Here is a 24,787-nt window from a genome sequence, read left to right as displayed (position 1 = left end):
AACCAAAAACTAGAGATGTTTCAGATATTCAAACATTTCTGGCTATTTATTTTCAGATAAATATATATGTAGGGATGTCCTTTATTCCATCTTCGACATGCTGTTTAGGGTAAGGGAGATGACAGAAGAGAGTGAGCACCCAGGGTACTTTCTTGCATGCTTTCGCATTTTCATGCTGAAGCTCTGAGTGCTCACTCTCTGTCTATCATCCACTTCTCTCTCTTCCTTTATTTACAATTTTATGCATGCATCATGTAATGATTTTTGTGTTTTGAATTTACTGCCCAACATAAAATCTACTTTGGAGTTTGTGCCAACTCTTTCATTGTTATGGGTGTACTTGGCCTGTACTTTTACACTCAAACAAAACCTAAAGGTTGCAATTACACTGATCATATAAAAAGAACAGTTGAATTAAAAAATGTGCAAAGATCAAGGTTACCAACAGCACGTAACCATTATACTGCGCAGACAACACAGAGTTTGAAAAGCAAGAAAGGTACCGAGTTGGCTATTGATGCAGGGGATCCGAGACAGATGATGCTGAACTGTCAGATTGCACCTTGATGGTGCTGAGATACCATGAATTGGCAGATCAGCGCAAATGTATTGATTGTGACATGTTCCTCATTGAGGTCGTTTTGAGTATGTTTCAGTCTTTTGGCCATAACTTTGGCTACAGGTGTCAGAATCGCGTATAAGACCCCAATCCGGAAAGCTCTTTTCGACGCACACGCTCTCCACATGAGCTGTGCTCCATGTAGCCTTCTTTTCAACCTCAAATTCTACCGTTTTCCCCCTCCGAATCACTAGATTTAGATATTTTTTTACTATTTATGGTAATATTTCGATTGTCAATTAGAAAGTCAATTTAAATCCGATTTAGGCTGGATTTTTTGGAGATTGTTTATTTTATTTCGAATTTCAATTTAGAGTGATTTTCGGGATTTTGCTATTTTTGGCAAAATTCGAATAAAGACAATTTTTAGCTATAATAGTTCGACTTGTGGACTGATTTTGGGGTTGTTTGATTTTATAATATTTTATTAAACCCTAGAGACTTTTTTTCTCTGGTTTTTTGGGCGAATTTTCTCTTGTGAATCATCTGTTGGAGCGCCTGCAGGATAATCACTATTCTGTCTGGCGTCAGTTGGTGTCAGAGCTTCAACATCTTCCTGGAAAATTTCACCAGTTTCAATGGCTGGAGGTCGTGGTCGTGGTCGTCGTGAGCAGGTTCTGAATGAGGAAGCCCAACGCCATGACGCAACGTTCAGGATGTGATGATTGCGGATTTACAGAGGCAAGTCGCAGAATTAACCCAGCGCTTGGCGGCGCAGGATTTTGAGGATCGTGAGGCCTCTGATCACGATACCAATTCCGCTTTCGAAAACCCATATCATAATCGTGCTCTATTCCGGGAACACCGTGGTCGGGAGGAGCGTCATGGAGACCTCGGTTTTTGGGTCAATCTCCCTGAGTTTTTTGGTACGTTACAGGCCGAGGGATTCCTGGATTGGATTAATGATGTGGAGCGTATTCTTGAATATAAGAAAGTCTCCGATCGTGTGAAAGTGAAAGTGATCGCCATCAAACTCAAGGGCAGAGCATCTGCGTGGTGGGAACAGTTGCGACGTTCACGAGAAAGACAGGGCAAGGCCAAGATCACTGATTGGGAGAAGAAGATGAAGGGTCACTTCCTTTCTTTCGGCTACATGTAAACCTTGTTTCAGTGACTTCATGCGTTAAGGCAGGGCGCACGATCAGTCGATGATTACACGGAAGAGTTTTACCAATTGGTCGCCCGGAACAATTTATCTGAGACGGAGGAGCAAATGGTGGCACAGTATTTGGGGGGTTTACGCCAGCCCTTACAAGATGTCCTCAGCCTTCATTCACTGTGGAGTGTTTCGGAAGCTTACCAACGTGCACTTTCTGTTGAAAAACAACAAAACAGGAGACCAGTGATCAGGAACGATCACAACAGTCGACCAGTTCGTCCTCAGGATTCCCGTCCTGCTCAACAGCCACCGCAGGGTAATTCTAACCCTACTATTAAATGTTTTCTTTATGGTGAACAAGGGCATAGGGTGACTGATTGCAGGAAGCCTGCTAGTCAAAAGGGCAAAAATTTGTTGATTGAGGAAAACGCGGAAGACGAGACTGAGGAGATTGGCGAACCCGTGTATGACGATGATGAGACTGATGATGTGCTGTATGGAGATGGTCATGAGACTCTGGTCGTTCGCAAGAGTCTACTTACTCCCAAGGGCAATTTAGGGGACGATTGGTTGAGAACCAATATTTTCCACACGACCTGCACAGTTGCAGATATAGTCTGCAAAATGATCATTGACAGCGGCAGTTGTGAGAATGTAGTGTCCGAGGAGGTTGTCCAGAAATTGCAGTTGAAGACGGACCGTCATCCTAAGCCATACAAGCTGTCATGGCTAAATAAAGGCAGTGAGGTAACAGTTGATAGGCGATGCCTCGTGTCTTTTTCAATTAGTAGAAAATATTTTGATAATGCCTGGTGTGATGTTGTGTCTATGGATGCGTGTCATATATTGTTGGGTCGACCCTGGCAGTATGATCGTAGTGTCATTCATGATGGACGGAAGAATACATATTCCCTTAGCATCAAGGGAAAAAAGATTGTGCTGGTACCCCGGCGGGAAGGACTCACTCCTACCCCAGTAACCCATAATACTACTATGCTTTCTATGTCCAGGTTTTTAGATGAGATTGAGCATGGCGATGTGGTCTATGCCTTACTACCTTGCGAGAACAATGCAGTAGACGTGGATGCAGATTTACCAGTAGAAGTGTAGCGGCTGCTAGCAGAATTCTCTAACTTGATGCCATATGATCTTTCTCCTGGGCTCCCACCTATGAGGGATATTCAACATCAAATTGACCTTGTTCCTGGGTCAAGTTTTCCAAATCGACCAGCATATCGCCTCAGTCTCAAAGAGGCTGAAGAGTTGCAGCGACAGGTGGAAGAGTTGTTGGAGAGGGGATATATCCTAGAGAGTATGAGCCCATGTGTAGTCCCTGCTCTGCTAGTGCCAAAGAAAGATAGTTCTTGGCGTATGTGTATTGACAGCCGAGCGATCAACAGAATTACAGTTAAGTATCGGCTTCCATTTCCCCGTCTAGATGATATGTTGGATCAACTATATGGTTCTAAGGTCTTCTCAAAAATTGACCTTAAGAGCGGTTACCACCAAATCAGAATAAGACCTGGAGATAAGTGGAAGACGGCGTTTAAAATGCCATAAGGGTTGTATAAGTGGATGATCATGCCTTTCGGGTTATCCAATGCGCCCAGTACGTTCATGAGATTTATGCATCAGGTCTTGCGGCCTTTTATGGGGAAATTGATTGTAGTTTACTTCGATGATATCCTCGTTTATAGTCCGACATGGACTTCACACTTCGATCACCTCCGTGCTATTTTTGAGATGCTGAAAATGGAGTGCTTGTTTGTCAATCAAAAGAAGTGTTCTTTCTTCACTACTTCTGTGACTTTTCTTGGTTTTGTTGTGTCTACTGATGGTGTTCATGCAGATCAGTCAAAGGTAGATGCAGTCTTGGAGTGGCCCAGACCAAAGACCTTACATGACATCCGAAGTTTCCATGGCTTGGCGTCTTTTTACCGCCGATTCATTAGAAATTTCATTACTCTGATCGACCCTATCACAGAGTGCCTCAAGGGGGCGTGATTTCCAGTGGTCTGAGGAGGCAGAGGCCAATTTTCAACTGGTCAAGAAGAAGATGACCGAGGCTCCAGTTTTGGCACTTCCATATTTTTGACAAAGTGTTCGAGGTAAATTGTGATGCATCTGGCGTTGGCATTGGTGGTGTTCTAAGTCAGGCAGGTCGTCCAGTTGCTTTTTCAGTGAAAAACTATCGGGATCAAAGAAAAATTATTCCACTTATGATCTGGAGTTCTATGCCATAGTTCAGTCCCTGAAGCATTGGCGTCACTACCTAGTACAGAAGGAGTTTATTTTGTTTACCGATCATGAGGCCTTGAAGTACATCAATGGCCAACACAAGCTGAGTAGACATCATGCCAAGTGGGTGGCATACTTGCAAGAATTCACTTTTACGCTGAGGCACCAAGCAGGGAGTTTGAACCGCGTCGCAGATGCCCTGAACCGTCGTACCTTACTTCTCACCACCATGAGTACTAAAGTTGCAGGCTTTGAGACGTTCACAGATATGTATGCAGCTGATCCTTCCTTTGGAAGGATATTTCAGGAGGTAACTGAGGGTCACCGTCATGATTTTGTTTTGCATAATGGGTATCTGTTTCGTGGATTACAGTTGTGCATTCCAGATTGTTCATTGAGGCAGCAAATTATAAGTGAACTCCATAATGAGAGACACTTTGGCCGAGATAAGACCTTGGCCCTTATCTCTTCTGACTTTTATTAGCCCAGGTTGACTAGTGATGTGGCCCATTATGTGGACCGTTGTTATGTGTGCCAGCGGTCTAAGGGAGTTCTCACCAATGCGGGCTTGTAAACTCCCTTACCTGTTCCTGAAGCTCCTTGGTTCGATGTCAGCATGGATTTTGTACTAGGTTTACCCCGCACCCAAAGGGCCTCGGATTCTATCTTTGTTGTGGTTGACAGGTTTTCCAAGATGGCTCATTTTGTAGCTTGCAGAAAGACTATGGATGCTGACCGGATTGCCCATCTCTATTTCAAGGAGATTGTGCGTTTACACGGTGTTCCTCGATCCATCACTTCAGATCGTGATACTAAGTTCATCATTCATTTCTGGAAGAGCCTGTGGGGGAAACTGGGAACGCAGTTGAATTTCAGTAGCGCCTACCACCCCCAGACGGATGGACAGACCGAGGTGGTGAACCGAAGTTTGGGAAACCTTTTGAGGTGTTTGGCAGGAACGAAGCCGAAGCAGTGGGATTTGGCATTGCCTCAGGCAGAATTTGCCTACAACAGATCAAAAAACAGAACCACAGGTTTAAGCCCATTTGAGATTGTCTATGGTTAGAACCCATCCGGGGTGCTGGACTTAGCCCCTATTCCACGTATAGGTCGTTTCAGTCCTAAAGCATATGAGATGGCAAAGTATCTTCGGGGTATCCATGAGCAGGTGAAACAGACAATTCATGAGAGCAATACCAAGTACAAGACTCATGTCGACAATCATCGTCGTCAGGTACTTTTTGATGTTGGTGATTTTGTTTGGGTTGTATTAACTCGTGATCGTTTTCCTGTTGGTGAGTATAATAAGCTTAAGGATCGGAAGATTGGACCTTGTGAGGTCGTACATAATATCAATGATAATGCTTACAGGTTGCGCCTTCCCAACCACTTGAAGACTTCTGATGTCTTTAATGTGAAGCACCTGAGTCATTGTTTTGTGGATTCTGATGACACTACTCTGAACTCGAGGACGAGTTCTTTCCAACCCGGGGTGACTGATGTACGGAGATCCGAGACAGATGATGCTGAGCTGTCAGATTGCACCTTAATGGCGCTGAGATACCATGAATTGGCAGATTAGCGCAAAGGCGAGAATTGATTGTGACATGTTCCTCATTGGGGTCGTTTTGAGTATGTTTCAGTCTTTTGGCCATAACTTTGGCTACAGGTGTCAGAATCGCGCATAAGACCCCAAATTCTACCGTTTTCCCCTCCGAATCACTAGATTTAGATATTTTTTACTATTTATGGTAATATTTCGATTGTCAATTAGGAAGTCAATTTAAATCCGATTTAGGTCGGATTTTTTGGAGATTGCTTATTTTATTTCGAATTTCAATTTAGAGTGATTTTCGGGATTTTGCTATTTTTGACAAAATTCAAATAAAGACGATTTTTAGCTATAATAGACCGTCTTGTGAACTGATTTTGGGGGTTGTTTGATTTTATAATATTTTATTAAACCCTAGAGACTTTTTTTCTCTGGTTTTTTGGGCGAATTTTCTCTTGTGAATCATCTGTTGGAGCGCCTGCAGGATAATCACTATTCTGTCTGGCGTCAGCTATGAACCCCACAATGGGGTGAATCGAGGGATCGATGTCCAGCGGGTCTCGTTGGTTATTAGCTATGATTTGTGAACTTGTCCGGACAACTATCTTCGTCGCATTGGTTGGTTCGGGAGAACTATCTTTGTTGCACGCGATGATGAACGGATGTTCCGGATTTGATCCGATTGTTTTTGTTATTTAGGACATTGATATTTATTTCAAATTTTTTATTAAGATTTGATATATTGTAATAATAGAATTGAACCTTTTTTTTAACAATTCTACCCAGGGGAGGGGAAGGGAAAATTTGGTCCTAATGGATATTGAACCCACAACATAGGAGATAGAAGAAATGTCAATGAGGATTTTTAACAATTTTCTCTAAAGACTGTTGACAATAAAATTTAACTTTTAATTGTTTAAATCATAGTATTGAGTTTTGATTTTAGCTTCAATTATCATTAAACCATTTAAATTCAAATGACGAGATGTCGTAGAAAAAAAAACATTGTTTCAGTGTTGCTATTGATACCTAAAATGTTGTTTTGGGGTTTATGGGATTTCTTGGATTTGATAGATTTGGGGAGTTTGTTCAAAAATTCGAACAGTGAGAAGCATTATTTCGAGAAGACTACAACATACCTTAAAACTAGTCTCAACGAACAACTATCGAAGGAGATTAGAGTATTAACATGTCAAACATTTAGATGTATTTCGTCAAATTTGAGTGTGTTTCATGAAAAAAATCATATGATAAGAAAAAATAAAAGTGCAATATGAACACTTTTTTTATCGATCTTGCCACAAATGATGACAATGACAAGCGATGATTGACTGTCATCAATGATAAAAAAATTCCAGCCTAAAATTGAACATTTTTTAAGTTTAGTGGAAAAATTGATACACCGTTAAAGTTTAGTGCCTAAAGCAATATCATTTTGAGCATCAATAGTCATGTTTGTGCATGCTTTTCAGAATCAGACCGGTTAGCGAACCGGTCATGCTACCGGTTCACTGGTTCAACCGGTCAGAAAAATCGGACGACGTCATAATTATTTAAAAAATTAAATAAAAATACCAAAAATATTTAATAAAAAATATTTTTTTATATCACAAGTCATATTCAAAGCAAGTCATAACATATATAAGTTAAAAACCATAAAATCAAGTGAAACAAAATGATTCAAATTAACTACAAAATAATAATTAAGGTAAAACATATTAAATAATAAATATAATTATATAACTATAATTAAAAAATAAATTTGGGGCTAAAAAAATCATAACAAAATAATATTGTTTGGTTTATTTTTTTTAAAAAACAATCTCACATGGATAAGAAACATAGAAGAGCATCCCAAAAGTCTAAAGAGTAAAAATGTGAGAACAAAACAATCCCACATGGCTAAGAAACATAGAAAAGCATCCCAACTAACTTCTATAAATAATAGATGTAATTTGGCATTCAAAATCATGGAGCCTTTTGGTGAGCATTGAGTGAACTATTATTTCACTTCAATCAAGCTCGAATTTTAGGCTTCAATCAAGCTTCTAATTTTTTTTTGAGTTCAAGCCTTTTTGAGTTCAAGTTTCAATATTATATTTCGAGTTCGAGTTGAACTTGATAATTTTTAGCTCGTGAGTTTGAGTCGAGTTGAGCTTACTTTTAAAGTTTTCAAGTTCGAGTCGAGCTCAACAATACTCGAGTTTGACTTGGCTCGTTTAACAAACGACGTTGTTTGGTTTAATTTTTTTTAAACAAAATTGTCGGTTTTTTCGGTTTTCAGCCGGTCTGGTTTGAACGGTTCAGCGGTTCCGACCGGTTCACTAATAGCGGTTCAACCGGTGTAGATTGAATCGGACTAGGCAACGGTTCCCGGTTGAACCGGCCGGTCTGGTCCGATTTTCAAAACAATGCGTTAGTGATAGAAATAGTCGCACATGTCATCGTGTCGTTAAAATTTAACGTCTCAATACTATAATTGAAACTAAAATTAAAGTTCAAAACTATAATTGAAATAATTAAAAATTTAATGGCATGACGATATACCACCTAAAGTTAAATAATATACTATATAGTTAGTTTATTTTAAAACTATAAATTTAGAAAAGGGATGACTGACACAAAATTCAAATTTTATTTATAATATAGTCAATGAGAAGCACATGCATCCGACCCATTCAGCCCATGCACATGCACATGCACATGCACATGCACATGCTTATCTATGGCATTCAGCTGTTTCAATGTCATGGAGATTGAGTTCATGGTCCCTCCACACGCACCTCTTTCCAGCTTATGGGGAAAATATTAAGCTAATCCATATTAATCATTACTAAAACGTTCATAAACAAGAAGATTTATTCTTGATTGGACAGCACTTGAGAAAAACATAGATTCTCATAAATCTCATGCACTGATGAACTGCATTTGAGCCTCTCTTTTTCAGCTTGGACTTGCATCATTATTCATTACACACATGAAAACGATGGAATCAATAAAGGCAAACTCGATAAACTCATGGCTGGGTCTCAGCCAGCAAGGGTCAACCCACAAATATATAAAGATAAAACCCAATCTGCGGCTACAGCTACTCGTCCAAAGTGGCACAAAAGATGCTTAGAAGATTACGATATGATGCTTATCATGCTTCTTCATTGAAGTTGATGTTTGAAGGGATAGAACGAGGGGAGTGTTGGGTATATTTTGGGGATGTTGTGCAATTAAACCTTATGCTTTTTCTTTTATTTTCTTTTTTAAAGCTGGTGGAGAGATGAGGAATATTCACATGTATGGGGAGCTGCCTCATCTTCCACTATTGAAAGGGAAAGTTTGAGACCATAATTAAGAAGTACCCACTTCCATAACGGGAAAAAATTATATAGGTATATATTAATTTGATATGATTCGATTCTAAATTTTATTAGAATTCAGTTTATGTTGTACATTTGTGATCATGTATGAATATGAATGTGACCATGATTAAGGTAGGGTGAATGCATGATTTGGAAAATAAAAAATTGACAAGAAAGAAAGGTGAGATGGTGGGGTACTTTACGCAAGTATCAAATCAATGCTAAACGGAAAAGGAGATTGAACAAGGGAATGTAGCACATTTGAAGGAGTGGTTCGGGAGATTTACATCATTATTTAGGGTTTAATTAATAATAAAAAGCATATTTACTTTATAAGCTTTTGCGTTTTCATGCGTTCATACGAGGCTGTGTCGAGCATGCATAGGCTGCAGCTTACTTTGACTAAAATACAAACAACCCTCTCTTCCCCAAAGGCAAAGTGCAGTTTCCATATCTTACCACCGTTGGACATGGAGATTCATTTCATCAGGCCAATTGGAAAGAGATAGGGTTGACCCAATTGGAGACAGAAGAATGAGATTAGATAATTTAGAATCCGTGGGTGCGATTGGTAAAACAAAGAGAATAATTTGAACAAATGCAGGTGCGAGGTCTGGGGATGATCAGAAGAGATAATCAGTCTTGTACACTTCTTTAACTTCAATGTCTGCAAAATGGAATTAAAATATTTGGGAGTGACCAATTAGATAAACCCACATTTTATTCCCAATCATGATGCAGGCCACTCTCTTTTTACTTCTATATAAACCTCCTTATGCTCCTCCATTACTTCCCACAGCGAAACAACAACTCGATGTTTCACTACTCTCGTATTGAAACTTTTCTGGGTATTTTTCATATGTATATATATCTCTCTCTTTTCCAGCTTTGACAAACTGTTTTGGTGCATGAAAAAAAAGAGGGCTTTAGGATAAGAGAGATGACAGAAGAGAGTGAGCATTCAGGGTGCTTTCCTGCATGCTTTCGTGCTTGAAGCTCTGAGTGCTCACTCTCTATCTGTCATCCACTTTTCTTTCTTCCTTTATTTACAATTTTATGCATGCTTGAACCTGTATGTATTGATTCTTGTGTTCACTTTGCATGAATTTATTAGATTAAAATATATAATTCATATTTATAAGTATATCGTTATCATAAAATATAACATAAATTAAGTGATCAATTATGTTATAAAGTAATAAGGTATTAGAAGTGTCATGGAAATAAAAATATAGATATTATTCAAGTTGTATTTATAACTTGATGATAGGCAGAGTTATAAGTACAAACAATAACTTATTCTTAAATCAGCTATATAAAATGGTTATGGTCCCCAATAAATAGATTATCTCGTATTTTCTCTTATCCCATCAGAGAGTTTATACTAAAGGAAATTATATCTTCTTGGAATATCACAATAAAGATTCAAAGATCTCAACCTTATAGGTAATCTCCAAACAAGTACGCTTCCGCAAATCTAATATTTATTTTATTCTTGATAGTTGGTATGATTAGATCCTGGTTTGATATCATATTTAATTATGAGTTATGTTCTAACAGAATTTACCCTAGAATATACCCAACATAGTTATTTGTACTAACTCTAAAAGGTTGATATATAGTTAATTATTTCTTACCTCTCATCATACACAAAGAACAGTTTTCATCATTCTTATGACTGCATATATAACCTTGTGTCTGTTTTGAGTGGCGCATTCATGATTTGGCAGAAAGTTGTTCATTTCCAGCTTGAATTCGTTTGTAGACCTGGTTATATAGGCTGCTGTCTGTCATATTTCTGTTTTTCCTTCTCAGTTGTGTTGTTCTGTTGTGAGGGTCAGGGTGGTCTGGTTGTTCTTGGTATTTTTTTTGTTTTAGGGGGGTCTGTTTGTATCGTGCTTGGTTGGGACTTGGCTTTGAACTCGTTTTGCTGATCCTTTTTGTTTGCTGATGTTGTTCGGGTTAGCTAAATATATATACTCTTTTCCTCCATTTAGGTTTAGGAATGTTTTTAATGAGTTATACATTTTTCCCTGTTAGATTTCTTATTAATAAAATTCTCTTTGCCGAGCATATATATATATATATATATATATATATATAAAAGAGCGAAAACAGGTTTTTACCAGTGAACAACAGGAGGCAGTATGAAGCTAGCTAGGTTTTATATCACTCTATATAGTTTTTTTTTTGGATAAGTAACTCTATATAGTTATTTGGCTTACTTGGTTTATTTTTTCATTGAATTGATCTAGTTGGCATATAACCATGGCATCATTGTTGGTATAAATGTAACTATGTGGTTCTGTATATGTTAGTTAACATATATATATGTGAAGCTGCAGTGGTATGGCATGGCATGGTGCAAAAGATGGATCCAAACTATAACCATTACTCGGAGTGTGATCTTTGTTAACACCAAACGTAAAGTTGATTAGCTTGCGGCTCATATACAGAGATATGATTAGAGATTTAAATAGTGATTCGCGATCGTGATAGCGCTTGACATATAGTGGTAGCGGTGTGTTCCGCGATCGTTATTGTATGATCACGATAGTCGCAATCATTGCATAGTTATGTCTGCAATCTTTATAAACACGACGCATCTGAAAATGCAACCGCATTATAATTTAAATATCTAACCGTGATCACACGCCCATGGAGACATGACCAGAACACTAGAGATATTGTAACTAACAATTGTAAATATTGTAATCATAATTATATTTGTAATATTTTTTTCAGAAAATATGAATTGTAATTTAATTATCACTTTGGTATTGAATACTTTTTTAGTTTAATTTGGCCTCTAAATTTTTTAATCGTGATGCACATTACTTGTAATTTATTTTCTCGTTAAAAAATACATGCGGCACTTTATAAGTGTATCACAGGACACATAATATATGTTAAAATAGGCTAATCACATTAATAGATCATTTTTCTTAGAATCATCAAAGAGCACGTGTTAATTACTAAAAAAAATCACACAAGAAAATTATTTGAAAATTCAATCAAATAACTTAGAGAAAAATAAAAAATACGAATAAGTTAAGTGACGCAGCCATGTAGGCCCTCGGTGCACTGCCCCCAAATATTTTTTTACTATTAAAAAAATAGGGATGATTATCAATTTAGACCTTTAAATTTTTATTTATTTTTATTTTATCCCCTGAACTAAAATTCTTACTCCATCCTTGTCTAGGGTGATTGCAAACATATATATAAAAGAATTAGTCTAAAGGTATAGAGCAAAAACTCATCAATAAGATGTGATAAAAAAAATTCAATAAAAAAAACATGTTATAAGACAAGCAAAAAGCATCTTACTCTTTCATAAAGAGGAAGAAAGATTTATTAAAATAAAATAACATAACTCATACATGTAAAATAGTGCAAAAAAATAGTGAGTGATACTATTTGGGCCAAAGGTCGATGACACCCTCTTAGAAAAACAATGACAAAATTGAAAAGAAAATTCTAAATGTTTGAGCTAATTAAGATATTGAGATGTGTTTGTTGAAAGTATTGTTAAAAGTTAAGTTCAAAGTTTGGCAACCAACTTTGAAAAAATGATTTTCAAAGTTTGGTAAATGTTTTTTCGAAAATGGTTTTCAAAGTTTGGTAAATGTTTCTTTGAAAAATAGTTTTTCAAAGTTTGGTATATGTTTGTTGAAAAATGATAATGGATAATCATAATTAATCCCTAGACTTTAGGGTATTTACAAGATTAAGTCCTTAAGCTTCAACTATAAATACCCTAGCTCATTTAGCTTCAAAACCATCCCAAATCATTTTCTTTCTCCCAATACTAGATAGATTTCTTGTGAGTAGTTAGTGTTTTGTAAACACCTGTAAATTTTCTATCTTAGTAAAAGATTTGTAGCAGTCCGGAGACGTAAGCAAAATTGGTTGAACTCCGTTATCAATTTCGGGTATTATTTTTCCGCTTTTATTTCGCATTCTCACTAATCTGGTTATAGGGAAATTACTCGTTTCTTGTTTTATTTCCCAACAACTGACATCAGAGCTTTTGGTTGTGAATTTTGTCAATTTTTTGCGATGTTACTATTCATTACTATTCATTACTATTCACATGAATAGTAAATTTTGTAAATAGTAAAAATTTTGTCGGGAATATGAGCTTATCGACGGAGGTGTTCTAATACACGGTGGTTCACAAGAATTGTCAGAAACGATCCAAACGAAGCCAGATTCGAGTGGGAGCGATGGATGCAGATAAAGGGAATGTGAAAATTGAAAAGTTCGATGGTGCAGACTTTGGCTTTTGGAAGATGCAGATTGAAGATTTTCTGTACCAGAAAAATCTATATCAACCTCTCTCAGGAAAGCAACCAGAGGGCATGAAGAATGAAGACTGGGCCCTTCTCGACAGACAAGCCCTCGGAGTTATCCGACTGACATTATCCTGCAATGTTGCTTTCAACATAACAAAGGAAAAGACCACAGCGGGTCTTATGGCGGCTCTCTCCAGTATGTATGAGAAGCCATCAGCCTCAAACAAAGTTCATTTGATGAGACGATTATTCAATTTGCGGATGGTAGAAGGGGCATCAGTGGCTCAACACCTAAATAAACTCAACACAATCATAACCCAGTTGAGTTCCGTGGAAATTGAATTTGATGATGAAGTTTGAGCTTTAATTCTCTTATCATCTCTACCAGACAGTTGGAATGCTACTGTTACAGCAGTCAGCAGCTCGTCAGGAAACAATAAATTGAAATTCGACGATGTTCGGGATCTGGTATTAAGCGAAGAAATTCGACGAAGAGAATCGGGTGAAACATCAACCTCCTCAGCCTTGCACACGAATTCTAGAGGGAGAACTTCAGAGAGAAATTCAAATAGTGGCAGATCCAAATCCAGAAGGGGAAAATCAAGAACGGGAAAGAAAGACTATACCTGTTATAATTATGGCAAGAAGGGTCACTTTAAAAGAGATTGCGGAGCACCGAAGAAAGATACCGGTGCACAGGAATCTTCCAACATGACAGAGGAGACAGGTAATGTCATGATTCTAAGCGTCAACAGTCTGATTGAATCATGGATCTTGGATTCAGGGGCATCTTTCCACTCCACCCCATGCCGAGAAATCATGGAGAACTATGTTAGTGGTGATTTTGGGAAGGTTCATCTAGTTGATGATGAAACCTTGAAGATCGTCGGAAAAGGAGACATCCGATTAAAGTTGTCAAACCAGACCACCTAGACGCTGAAAGGAGTAAGACATATTCCTAGCCTCAAAAAGAAATTTGATTTCTATAGGACAGCTTGATGGAGAAGGATATAGCACAACCTTTTCAGGCTGTGAATGGAAGATTACCAAAGGAGCACTCGTCATTGCTCGTGGTAAGAAGACTGGTACTCTCTATATAACCTCAAATTTTGAGAATATCATTGCTGCAACAGATGCTGATGGAAAAACAAACCTATGGCACCAAAGACTTGGCCATATGAGCGAGAAAGAGATGAAGACACTTTTGTCAAAAGGGAAACTACCGGATCTAAAGAGTGTAGATGTCGGACTATGCAAGGATTGCATCTTTAGAAAACAAAATAAAGTCAGTTTTGCAAAGATTGACAAGACACCCAAGACAGAAAAGTTAGAGTTGGTTCATACTGATGTATGGAAACCATCTCCAGTTTCATCTCTTGTAGACTCACTATATTATGTCACCTTCATCGATGATTCTACAAGGAAGGTGTGGGTTTATTTTCTGTAGAAGAAATCAGAAGTCTTTGATACCTTCAGAAAATGGAAGGCCATGGTGGAAAATGAGACTGGATTGAAAGTCAAGTGGTTGAGGTCTGGCAATGGAGGAGAGTACAAAAATAGAAGATTCAGATATTTATGCGCAAACAATGAGATCAAGATGGAGACAACAGTTCCCATGACACCGCAACAGAATGGCGTAGCAGAGCACATGAACAAAACTCTGAATGAACGTGCCAGAAGCTTGAGGATACATACCGAATTGCCCAAATTTCTATGGGCTGAAGCTATCAACACTGCAGCTTACCTAATCAACTATGGGCCCTCAGTTCCCTTGGATGGTGGAATGCCGGAGGAAGTTTGGAGCAAGAAATAAATAAATCTTTTACACTTAAGAGTGTTTGGTTGTATTTCTTTATGTACACATAGATTCTGTTGAAAGAAGTAAACTTGATGCCAAATCCAACAAATGTGTCTTTGTTGGTTATGGTGGTGATGAGTTCGGTTATCGGTTTTGGGACTACGAAAATCGGAAGATCATCAGAAGAAGAGATGTCATTTTCAATGAGAATGTGATGTACAAAGACAGGTCAACCATTGAATCAAGTAGCTCCAATACCAAAGCTGAAACAAAGGAACTTGCTGAGTTCGAGGAGATTTCTGGAAATGATGTTCAGATTAGTCCTGAAGCAGTTCAAGAAGAACCAAGCACACTGGAACTAAGACGGTCCTCCAGAATTCCTAAATCAACCCAACGTTATTCGCCTTATTTGTACTACTTGTTGTTGAATAATAATGGTGAACCAGAGTGCTATGATGAAGCAATACAGGTGGAGGATTCAGTCAAGTGGGAGTCTTCCATGAAAGATGAGATGGACTCGCTTATGTCAAATCAGACGTGGGAATTAGCTGAATTACCACCAGGCAAGAAAGCGCTCCATAACAAGTGGATTTACAGGATCAAAGAAGAGCACGATGGGAGCAAACGCTACAAAGCAAGATTGGTTATCAAAGGTTTTCAGCAAAAAGAATGTATTGACAAAAATGAAATTTTCTCTCCAATCATAAAATTGTCTACAATCAGACTGGTGTTGAAAATTGTAGCTGCAAAAAATCTACATCTTGAGCAATTAGATGTAAAGACAACTTTTCTTTACGGTGATTTCGAGGAAGAAATCTATATGAGGCAGCCAGAAGGCTTCATAGAGGCAGGCAAGAAAAACCTAGAATGCAGGTTGAAGAAGAGCTTGTATGGTTTAAAACAAGCTCCTTGACAGTAGTACAAGAAGTTCGATAGCTTCATGAGTAGCAGTGATTTTACCAGATGCAAAGCAGATCATTGTTGCTACATCAAGAAGTTCGACAACAACTTCATTATTTTATTGTTTGTAGGTTGATGACATACTTGTTGCAGGTTCAAGCATGTAAGAGATTATAAACTTGAAGCAAAAATTGTCGAAGCAGTTTACAATGAAAGATCTGGGCACTGCAAAGCAGATTCTTGGGATGAGGATCAAGAGAGACACAAAGTCAGGGACTTTGATGTTATCACAGGCTGAGTACATCAATAAAGTACTCTCCAGGTTTAACATGCAAGATGCTAAACCAGTAAGTACACCTTTAGGTGTTCATTTTAGACTCTCCAAAGAACAGTCACCAGATATTGCTCATGGAGTGGGAGCTGTTAGCAGGTACATGAATAATCTGGGCAAAGTACACTGGGAAACAGTCAAATGGATCCTCAGATCTCTGTGGGGTACTACAAACAAAGAAATTTGTTTCAAAGGTGGAGATACGATACTAACAGGCTATGTAGATGCTGACTTAGCCAGAAATGTTGACATCAGAAGAAGTACTATAGGGTATGTCTATACTCTAGGAGGAACTGCGGTGAGTTGAGTTTCTCAACTACAGAAGATAGTTGCTCTCTCCACAACTGAAGCAGAATATGTCGCTGTTACGGAAGCCAAACAAGGAGATGGTTTGGCTCCAAAGGTTCTTAGAAGAGTTAGGCAAGAAACAAGAAAACAATGTCTTGTATTGTGACAGTCAAAGTGCTATCCATCTAGCAAAGAATCCGTCTTTTCATTCCAGGACGAAGCACATACAATTGTGATATCATTTTATCTGGTCTCTTCTGGAAGATGGGATTTTGAAACTGGAAAAGATTAATGGAGCTCAAAATCCGGCAGACATGTTGACAAAGACGGTGACTACGGATAAACTGAAGTTGTGTTCAGCTTCAGTTGGCATGCTAGAATAACAAGACTATAAAGGTTGCTGCATCGATCGAGGTATGAAGACAGATTAAAATCAGTCTTCAAGTGGGAGATTGTTGAAAGTATTGTTAAAAGTTAAGTTCAAAGTTTGGCAACCAACTTCGAAAAAATGATTTTCAAAGTTTGGTAAATGTTATTTTGAAAATGGTTTTCAAAGTTTGGTAAATGTTTCTTTGAAAAATAGTTTTTCAAAGTTTGGTAGATGTTTGTTGAAAAATGATAATGGGATAATCACAATTAATCCCTGGACTTTAGGGTATTTACAAGATTAAGTCCTTAAGCTTCAACTATAAATACCCTAGCTCATTTAGCTTCAAAACCATCCCAAATCATTTTCTTTCTCCAAATACTAGAGAGCTTTCTTGTGTAGTGAGTGTTTTGTAAACACCTGTAAATTTTCTCTCTTAGTAAAAGATTTGCAGCAGTCCGGAGACGTAAGCAAAATTGGTTGAACTCTGTTATCAATTTCGGGTATTATTTTTCTGCTTTTATTTCGCATTCTCACTAATCTGGTTATAGAAAAATTACTCGTTTCTTGTTTTATTTCCCAGCAGTGTTCACTTAACATTTTGAGGGGGAAAAACTCTTACTAATAATAGATATAATCACATGCGTATGAAATTGATATTTGATGTATTAAAAATGAAGTTAGATAAATTTGACTTTAAATTTTATATGATATGATATTATTAAACTTATCGATAATATATTTGATCCGAGTCTATACATAACGTTTGGCGACCTATGGAAGATTATATTAAAACTTTCCCTCTATCACCTTAAGACATGTGAGTAAGAGGAAAAACAGAATGGAATAATGTCCAATGGATAATGTTAGCCAGGAATGGATTGAGAGAGGTAGAGGGAGGCAATCATTATTCTAAAAATTTAAAATTATCAAATATTTTAGATTTTATTTATTTATTATCTATTAAAAATCAATTTTCATTCCCGAAATTTTATAAATTCAAATTCGTCCTCCTAAAATTATAAAAAGTTTAAATTCGCCCTCTAACATAAAATTCTATATTTGTCCCTCATGTTAACTAAACTATTTATGTATATAGAGAGAGAGAGAGAGGGGGGGGGGGTTATTCTTGATTGGACACCATTCTAGAAAAGAAGGGAAAAATGGATTCTCATAAACCTAATGCCCTTTACCCATAAACTGCTTTTGAATGCAATTTTCGACTTTGCTTGGAGTGGACTTCCACCGTGAAAGGCACATGCCTGGGTCTCACCCAGCAAATATAAAGATAAACCCTATCGCACCAACACCTACTTGTCCGAAAGCTGCATTCAACCCTAACCTGCCTTTACTGTTTATAACACAAGATGATGATATCGGATGCTTACTTTAAAATATTTTAATCGAATTCTTAAATTAATCGTAATGTAATGTAAGTTTTAACGTCAATTTAAATGTTAAATCTATTTTTATGTTAGATTTGTTAGTAATGCTATAGAAAAGATATATATCTCGCATTGGGAAGGGTTATACTTTTGGAAAAGTATTTAAAGGATTATTATTTTTTCTTATATTAAACGTGGAATGATAACTCATTTGAACGTGTGTGTCGTCACCCAGTTGGTTTGGTTTGTGGCCATGGCAAGTATATGTATTCTCAACATGTATTGTGTTTGTATTTTTTTTTTTTTTGAGAAAATTTGTAAAAAAATCTTTAACTGTAATAATAGGAGCGCAATGCTCTTAACCTTGTGGTCGTGTGATCGAGTCTCACGATGGATAATTCATAATTCTGACCGCCGGAGGTCTCCTACAGAAGCTGTTCTCAACCTGGCGTTGGGGACAGCCTACAATCCTACCTCCCTTTACCATATTATATATGGAAATAGGGTCAGCTAATAGACACATTTTTTGTGTAAAACGGATAATATTTTTCTGTGTGAAACCAATAATATTATGCTGGTTGTCATGACATAATTTTTGGAATTTATTTTTGATGTAATATACAGCTGTTACAACTGTTATTTTTTTAAGGTTAATTAACTATGAATTTAGACCTTTTCTCAGTCTGATTCGTTCTTTCATTGCATCAGACAACATAATTAGTTCTCGTTTATATCAGTTGTTAGTTATAGCTGTCTCATTGTAGCTTAATTGTTTTAATATTATTACAATTGTATTGGTTGCTTAATTCACGCATAAATACATGTTCTTGGTCGGGAGAATGAGTTTATATATACAGTTCGTTTCATTACTTTCAATTCATTCAAAAATCATTTTCTTTTTCGTTTTCAAAGAAGCTTTTATCTCATTTCTCTACTGTTTTTCAATTTCTTTGTGGTGAAGAGCAATACCACCTTTGTTCACTTTAATTTCTTGGGTGTATGATATTTTGGAGAATCGTGTTAACCCCAAAGGGCATTCGTCCATTGTTACAATTGTACACATCGAGCTTAATTAACTTCTAACACCACGACACGATTTTTATTCCGGTTTAGTTAATTGCTTATATCTCCAAGCAGTGCTAATAACTATGTTTTATAGTTATTATTTCCAACAATATTTGTATTGATATTTAATTTCCTAACTGATAATTTTTTTTGATCGGCAACAATGAATTTTATTTTAAAAAGGAATTTAACCCCAGTCGAGAGCCTCGTTAAAACCTCTAACCCTAAATGGAGGAAGACAATATTGCTCGATCGGGGAATACAAAGATAATCACACGCCAACAAAAGGATGATTGACACTGATATTTCGAGGGTTCAATTAGAATGTTTTAAACTTTTTGCGACTAATGTATAATGTGTCGTAGTTTAAGGATATTTAATGTAATTATCCCATACCTTTTTGAAAGCTGCAGATGGTGCTGGATAAATGTAGTAACATCCACATGTATGGGGAGCTTCCCTCATCTTCCACTCTTGAAAGGGAAAGTTCAGACCCACAATTAAGAAATACCCACTTCCATAATGGGAAAATTTTATAATTCATTTTGTTCTATGCCCACCCTATTTCTTTATTCTTAGTACAATAAATAACTAAAGCAGTAACTTTGTTTATTCTCCATTAGGTAACTTTTTTAGTATAAAAGATACCGCCCATAGAAAAAAATGTGAAGCATATCATAAATCTAAGGCTGTAAAACTATAAAATTTTATCGTTCCCTCCAATGCCCTTCGGTTCATCTTTATTTAAACGGATTTTAAATTTAATTAAAATTTGATATAAAAAGAAGTATTATTTACATTACTGATCCTATGGGAGTATGATTAAGATTGGGTGATTGCACCAAAGTGGTTAGAATGATGTTTTTTTATTAATCTAGAGTAAATATAAGATAATATATGTTCATAGATAACTCTCCACCATTTGACATTGAATGCTGCCATAATATTCTTAGTGCTTAAATTCGGGATCTCAAGAAATAACAACAATACATTTATCACCGAAATTTCTTGGTTCGTGTGGGAATGAATGAATACATGAAACAGGAAGCATGCATGCATTGGTGAAATAAAAGAAGACAAGTTTGTAGGGTACTTTACGCAAGTATCAAAGGGATGCTAAAGGGGAGATTGATTGAGGGAATGTAGCATTTGAAGGAGTGGTCCGTATTTTACATTTGTCAAAAATGATTACTGACATCATTTTATTTTATGATTTTATTAATCAAAAGCATATATACTTTAATCGCCGTATGGGGATGCTTTTGCGTTTTTCATACGTTGATGTTGAGCACTCACTGGCTGATGCTTCCTTTCATTAAATTAAACAACTCTTCTCTTTTTCCAAAGCCAAAGGGCAGGCACGAGTTCGAGATTTAAGTTTAAATAGTTGTATTTGTATGATATATATTTTGTTAATTAATTTAGAAAGTTATGAACTTTATAATAACTCAAATTATATAAAAACTTTTTTGATGTTGTAGAAGTTTTATAATTGAGTTTAAGATCGAATAAGATAAGGAATGAAAAATCACTCGATTTTATTATATTATTATTTTATTCAATTACTTTTAAATAAATCACTTTGAACAGATGTTTGTTCAACAAAGAGTTGATCCACCTAGTGTGTCATTATTGAATCCCAATATGATATAACGAACCTTTTAGGTCACATATCACAAAAAACTCGAAAATTATTTTTTATGGTAAATAAAATAGAACGCCTCATGCAGATATTAGGGTGAGTGGATTTTTCGATCCGATCATGTCTAAACGGACTTTTAAAATACGAATAAAAAAATCCTTAACAATTGAAATAGCCTCTAATTGGAATGACTACCTACATGGTCTAATCTTACCACGTACAAAAGTGCGGTACATTCCATACAAAATTCTTGGTTATACATCCTTATAGCCAGGGTAGAGTCATAGGGGCAAATGCAAGTGCAGTTAAGGGTGGATACTAAATTTATTTCGGTTAATTATATATTTTATTGATGATATCTATGCTAAAATTTTATGTGTACCTATTTTATACAAAAAAAAAAGTTATATATATACTCTAAAAAATATTATAAGGGTTAGTATCCATTTATACTGTGTAAAATTCTTTTAGTTTTACACATTTTTAGGACCATTAGATTGAAAGAAATCAAATGTCGATATTAACTCCTTGATTTTCATTTAATATATTCTCATTTTTTATTGTTAATCTCAGCCTTTAATTTCTAATGTTCAATTCCCTTTTATATAAAGCCTCTTTCTCGCACGAATTAAATGAGTTCAATGATTAAAGGATAGTTGTTATCCTTTGAGGTCCCACGTTTGATAATGATGTTTATAAGAGTGTATGAGCGCTTATTGTAAAATAATTGAGAGTTTTTCGAACAAATATTATCTTATAATCACCATAAATTAATAACTTATAATCTTCAACCCTTAAATATGTTGTATCAATATCTAAAAAAAGTGAAACTTTTAGATGTCGTTAAAGAGGATTGAATATCTTTTTAGGGTTATAGTAAAAATTGACTTACTCAAATCCAACTTCTCTTTTAAGAGTTCTAATTTAACTTTTTTTTATTCTACAAATCATACTTGACAACATCTCATAAGATTCCTTCCCCAACAAAACCCTAGTAATGAAATTAATGTTCTTGTTCTACTAAACCAAATCTCAAGTGCATTGGAAGGAAATGAAGATGAAATTGAACGAAGATATATATAAAGGCAGGATCCAGTTATACTGTGTAAAATTCTTTTAGTTTTTCACTTTTTTAAGATTATTGGTTGAGAGATTTTAAAGGTTGAGATTAACAGTAAAAAATGAGAATATATTCATTAAAAAAAGAATAGTTAATCTCAGCCTTTGATTTTCTCCAACCCAACAATCCTCGAAAGGTGTAAAATTTAAAAAAAGTTTTACACGGTGTATGTGTAAGGATCATGATGGGATATAAATCCCAACATGAGTGAGCTAGGGTTTTAGGTTTCAAAATACAAAAATTTCATTTTTAAATATGGATCTTTGTTGGCGCCAGCCAGCCTAGGAGGGTTTTAAAATGATGTGGCTTCTGTTGCGTTTATGCTTTAATTTTTGCTATTCTTTACCTTAGCGGCCTCTTTTTCCATATCTAAAAAAATTTCATCTTTCCAGAGGTCTTAGAACAAGAAAAAAAAGATAGCATTCACTTTCGATATCAATATCATGAGTTCTTGATGTATTTCCAGTGTATATATTCTAGAGAGAGAACATTTTCTTCAGCAATCCATTTGACATGGGAAGAGCAGATTCATTTCATCAGACCAAGTTGAAAATAGATAAGAGAGAAAGCTTTTGGGGTGCAATTGGTAAATACTAAAGTGTATGGTTTGAATAAATGTGTTATGTCTTGGCTAGATTTGTTTTGGACATCTGGGGTTGATCAAAAGAGAGAGGGTCTTTAGGCTTCTTTATCTTCAAAGTCTGAATAATGGGATTAAAATATTTGGGAGTGACCAATAAAATAATATGTCCCACATTTTATTCCAAAACCTTATGCAAACCACTCTCCTTCTCCTTCTATATAAAGCCCTCTGTGCTCCTCCATTGCTTCCCACACCAAACCAAACCAGAAACTAGAGATGTTTCACTAGTCTGATGTTCAATCATTTTTGGGTATTTATTTTCACACACACATATATGTGTAGGGATGTCCTTGATTCCAGCTTCAAGAAGCTGTTTTTGGTGCTATGGTAAAAAGGGGGTTTAGGGTAAGGGAGATGACAGAAGAGAGTGAGCACCCAGGGTGCTTTCCGCATTTTACATGCTTGAAGCTCTGAGTGCTCACTCTCTATCTGTCATCCACTTCTCTCTCTTTCTCTCTTCTTTTATTTACAATTTTATGATTGCATGAATTTGTATGTAATTTATTTTTCATGAATTTACCTCCCAACATAATTTTTTTTTGGAGTTTGTATCAACTCTTTCATTGCTAGGGCGTACTTGGCCTGTACTTTTACACTCAAACGAAACCTAAAGGTTGCAATCACACTGATCATATTCATATGTTGGTATATATGTTACTATATGATCTTGTGATATAGTTGTTCATGTGAAGATGCAGCTGGTGGAGTGGAGATGGATCAGATTTAGTCAGCTGTTGCAAATAATCTTTTCACTGAATTTCTTTTTCTCTTTCTAATCGTACTGGGTTGAAGCATCAGATCTATAGATATACACTTTGAAGCTTCCATGGAGGTCTTAAGAGAGCCGTACAACAAAAATTCCAAGTCAATGATCCAGAATCAGGAGCTCGGTGTCTTAAAAAGAAGAGGAATTCTTAATTTCTCAACTTTTATCCGACAAAACCAACAATTTCATCAATCAGAAAAGACCATGAAATCTCCTGAAACATATATAAAGATTGACATATAGGGTTCAATTGATCAGGAATAAAAACAGAAGATGGAAGTTTCTCGAGCATACATAGAAAACCAAGGAGAAAGAAGACGAATCTCCAGTTCTTTTCTTTTGATTAGTGTTTCTTTCTTCCCTTGCTGGAAAAGTGTTTCAGTTGTGGTCCTGTCTGCCAAAGTTTCACACTTTGCTCGGTGTATTCAATAATATATATTATATATATATATATGTATGCAAAGACTAATATCACTCTCTGTTTGATCTTTAAATGGTGTCATTTAGTGAGGCAAATCTAAGAAATGTAAAAACCCACCAGATTGTGGTCTTGAATAACACTGCATGCTTTGTCTCATTTAGCTTTAATTGTATTGTATCTTAATCATTAAATTTAGAACTTTTAAATTATTTTATCATTTTTAATTAGAGTAAAAATAAATAAAAATATAATGAAATATTCGATCTTATGCTGGCGTTGGTTGTATTTTACTTGTATTTTTCTGATCACATAAGATATCAACAAAAATGTTTTCATTATTTTTTTCAGTCTAATAAATCTGATTTTCTTAAAATATCTTTAAAACTCAGAAAATTTAAAATAAAAATTAAAAGACAAATAACTATGATTTATAATCTTTACTGCTCGATGAATATAAAATCAAGATGTAGTAAATCTTCTTCGTCTATACCTCTCCGTTGAATTTGAAAAATATTCCATACCGAAAAATCAAAATAAAAAGAATATGAAATTAAGATATTTTAACAAAAAGAAAAAATTTAATATATTTTTTTTGTAAATTCAAAAAGATAAGGGTAAACTACACGGGTGACCACTAAACTATAGTCAAAAATCACTTTGACCACCGATATTTCATTTTGGTCAGACAAACCACTCAACTATTTAAATGGTTCATTCAAGCCACTCTTCGTTAATATTTAACGGAGATGGTGACATATCAGTTAATTAAATTGGTACGATTTTACATTTAGTCCTCAATATTTATGCATTCTATCAATTTAGTCCTAATTCTAATTTAATTTACCCTCCAATTCGAAGGTGCCACATATCAACATATTATTGTGACACATTTCCAAGTAATG

The 24,787-nt window shown here is 35.9% G+C and overlaps 1 long non-coding RNA gene across 1 annotated transcript; it reads left to right on the top strand.

Annotated features, from left to right (window-relative positions):
* The first annotated feature begins 256 nt into the window (after window positions 1–256).
* On the top strand, window positions 257–23,570 carry LOC120147834. Its single transcript, XR_005518325.1, has 3 exons — window positions 257–266; window positions 15,141–15,150; window positions 23,430–23,570. It is a non-coding gene; the product is annotated as an uncharacterized LOC120147834 (long non-coding RNA).
* The last annotated feature ends 1,217 nt before the right edge of the window (window positions 23,571–24,787 follow it).

Source organism: Hibiscus syriacus, unplaced genomic scaffold (genome assembly GCF_006381635.1).
Source record: "Hibiscus syriacus cultivar Baekdansim isolate YM2019G1 unplaced genomic scaffold, ASM638163v2 tig00110944_pilon, whole genome shotgun sequence".
Lineage (NCBI taxonomy): Eukaryota > Viridiplantae > Streptophyta > Magnoliopsida > Malvales > Malvaceae > Hibiscus > Hibiscus syriacus.
This window is presented reverse-complemented; position numbering and strand designations above follow the sequence as displayed.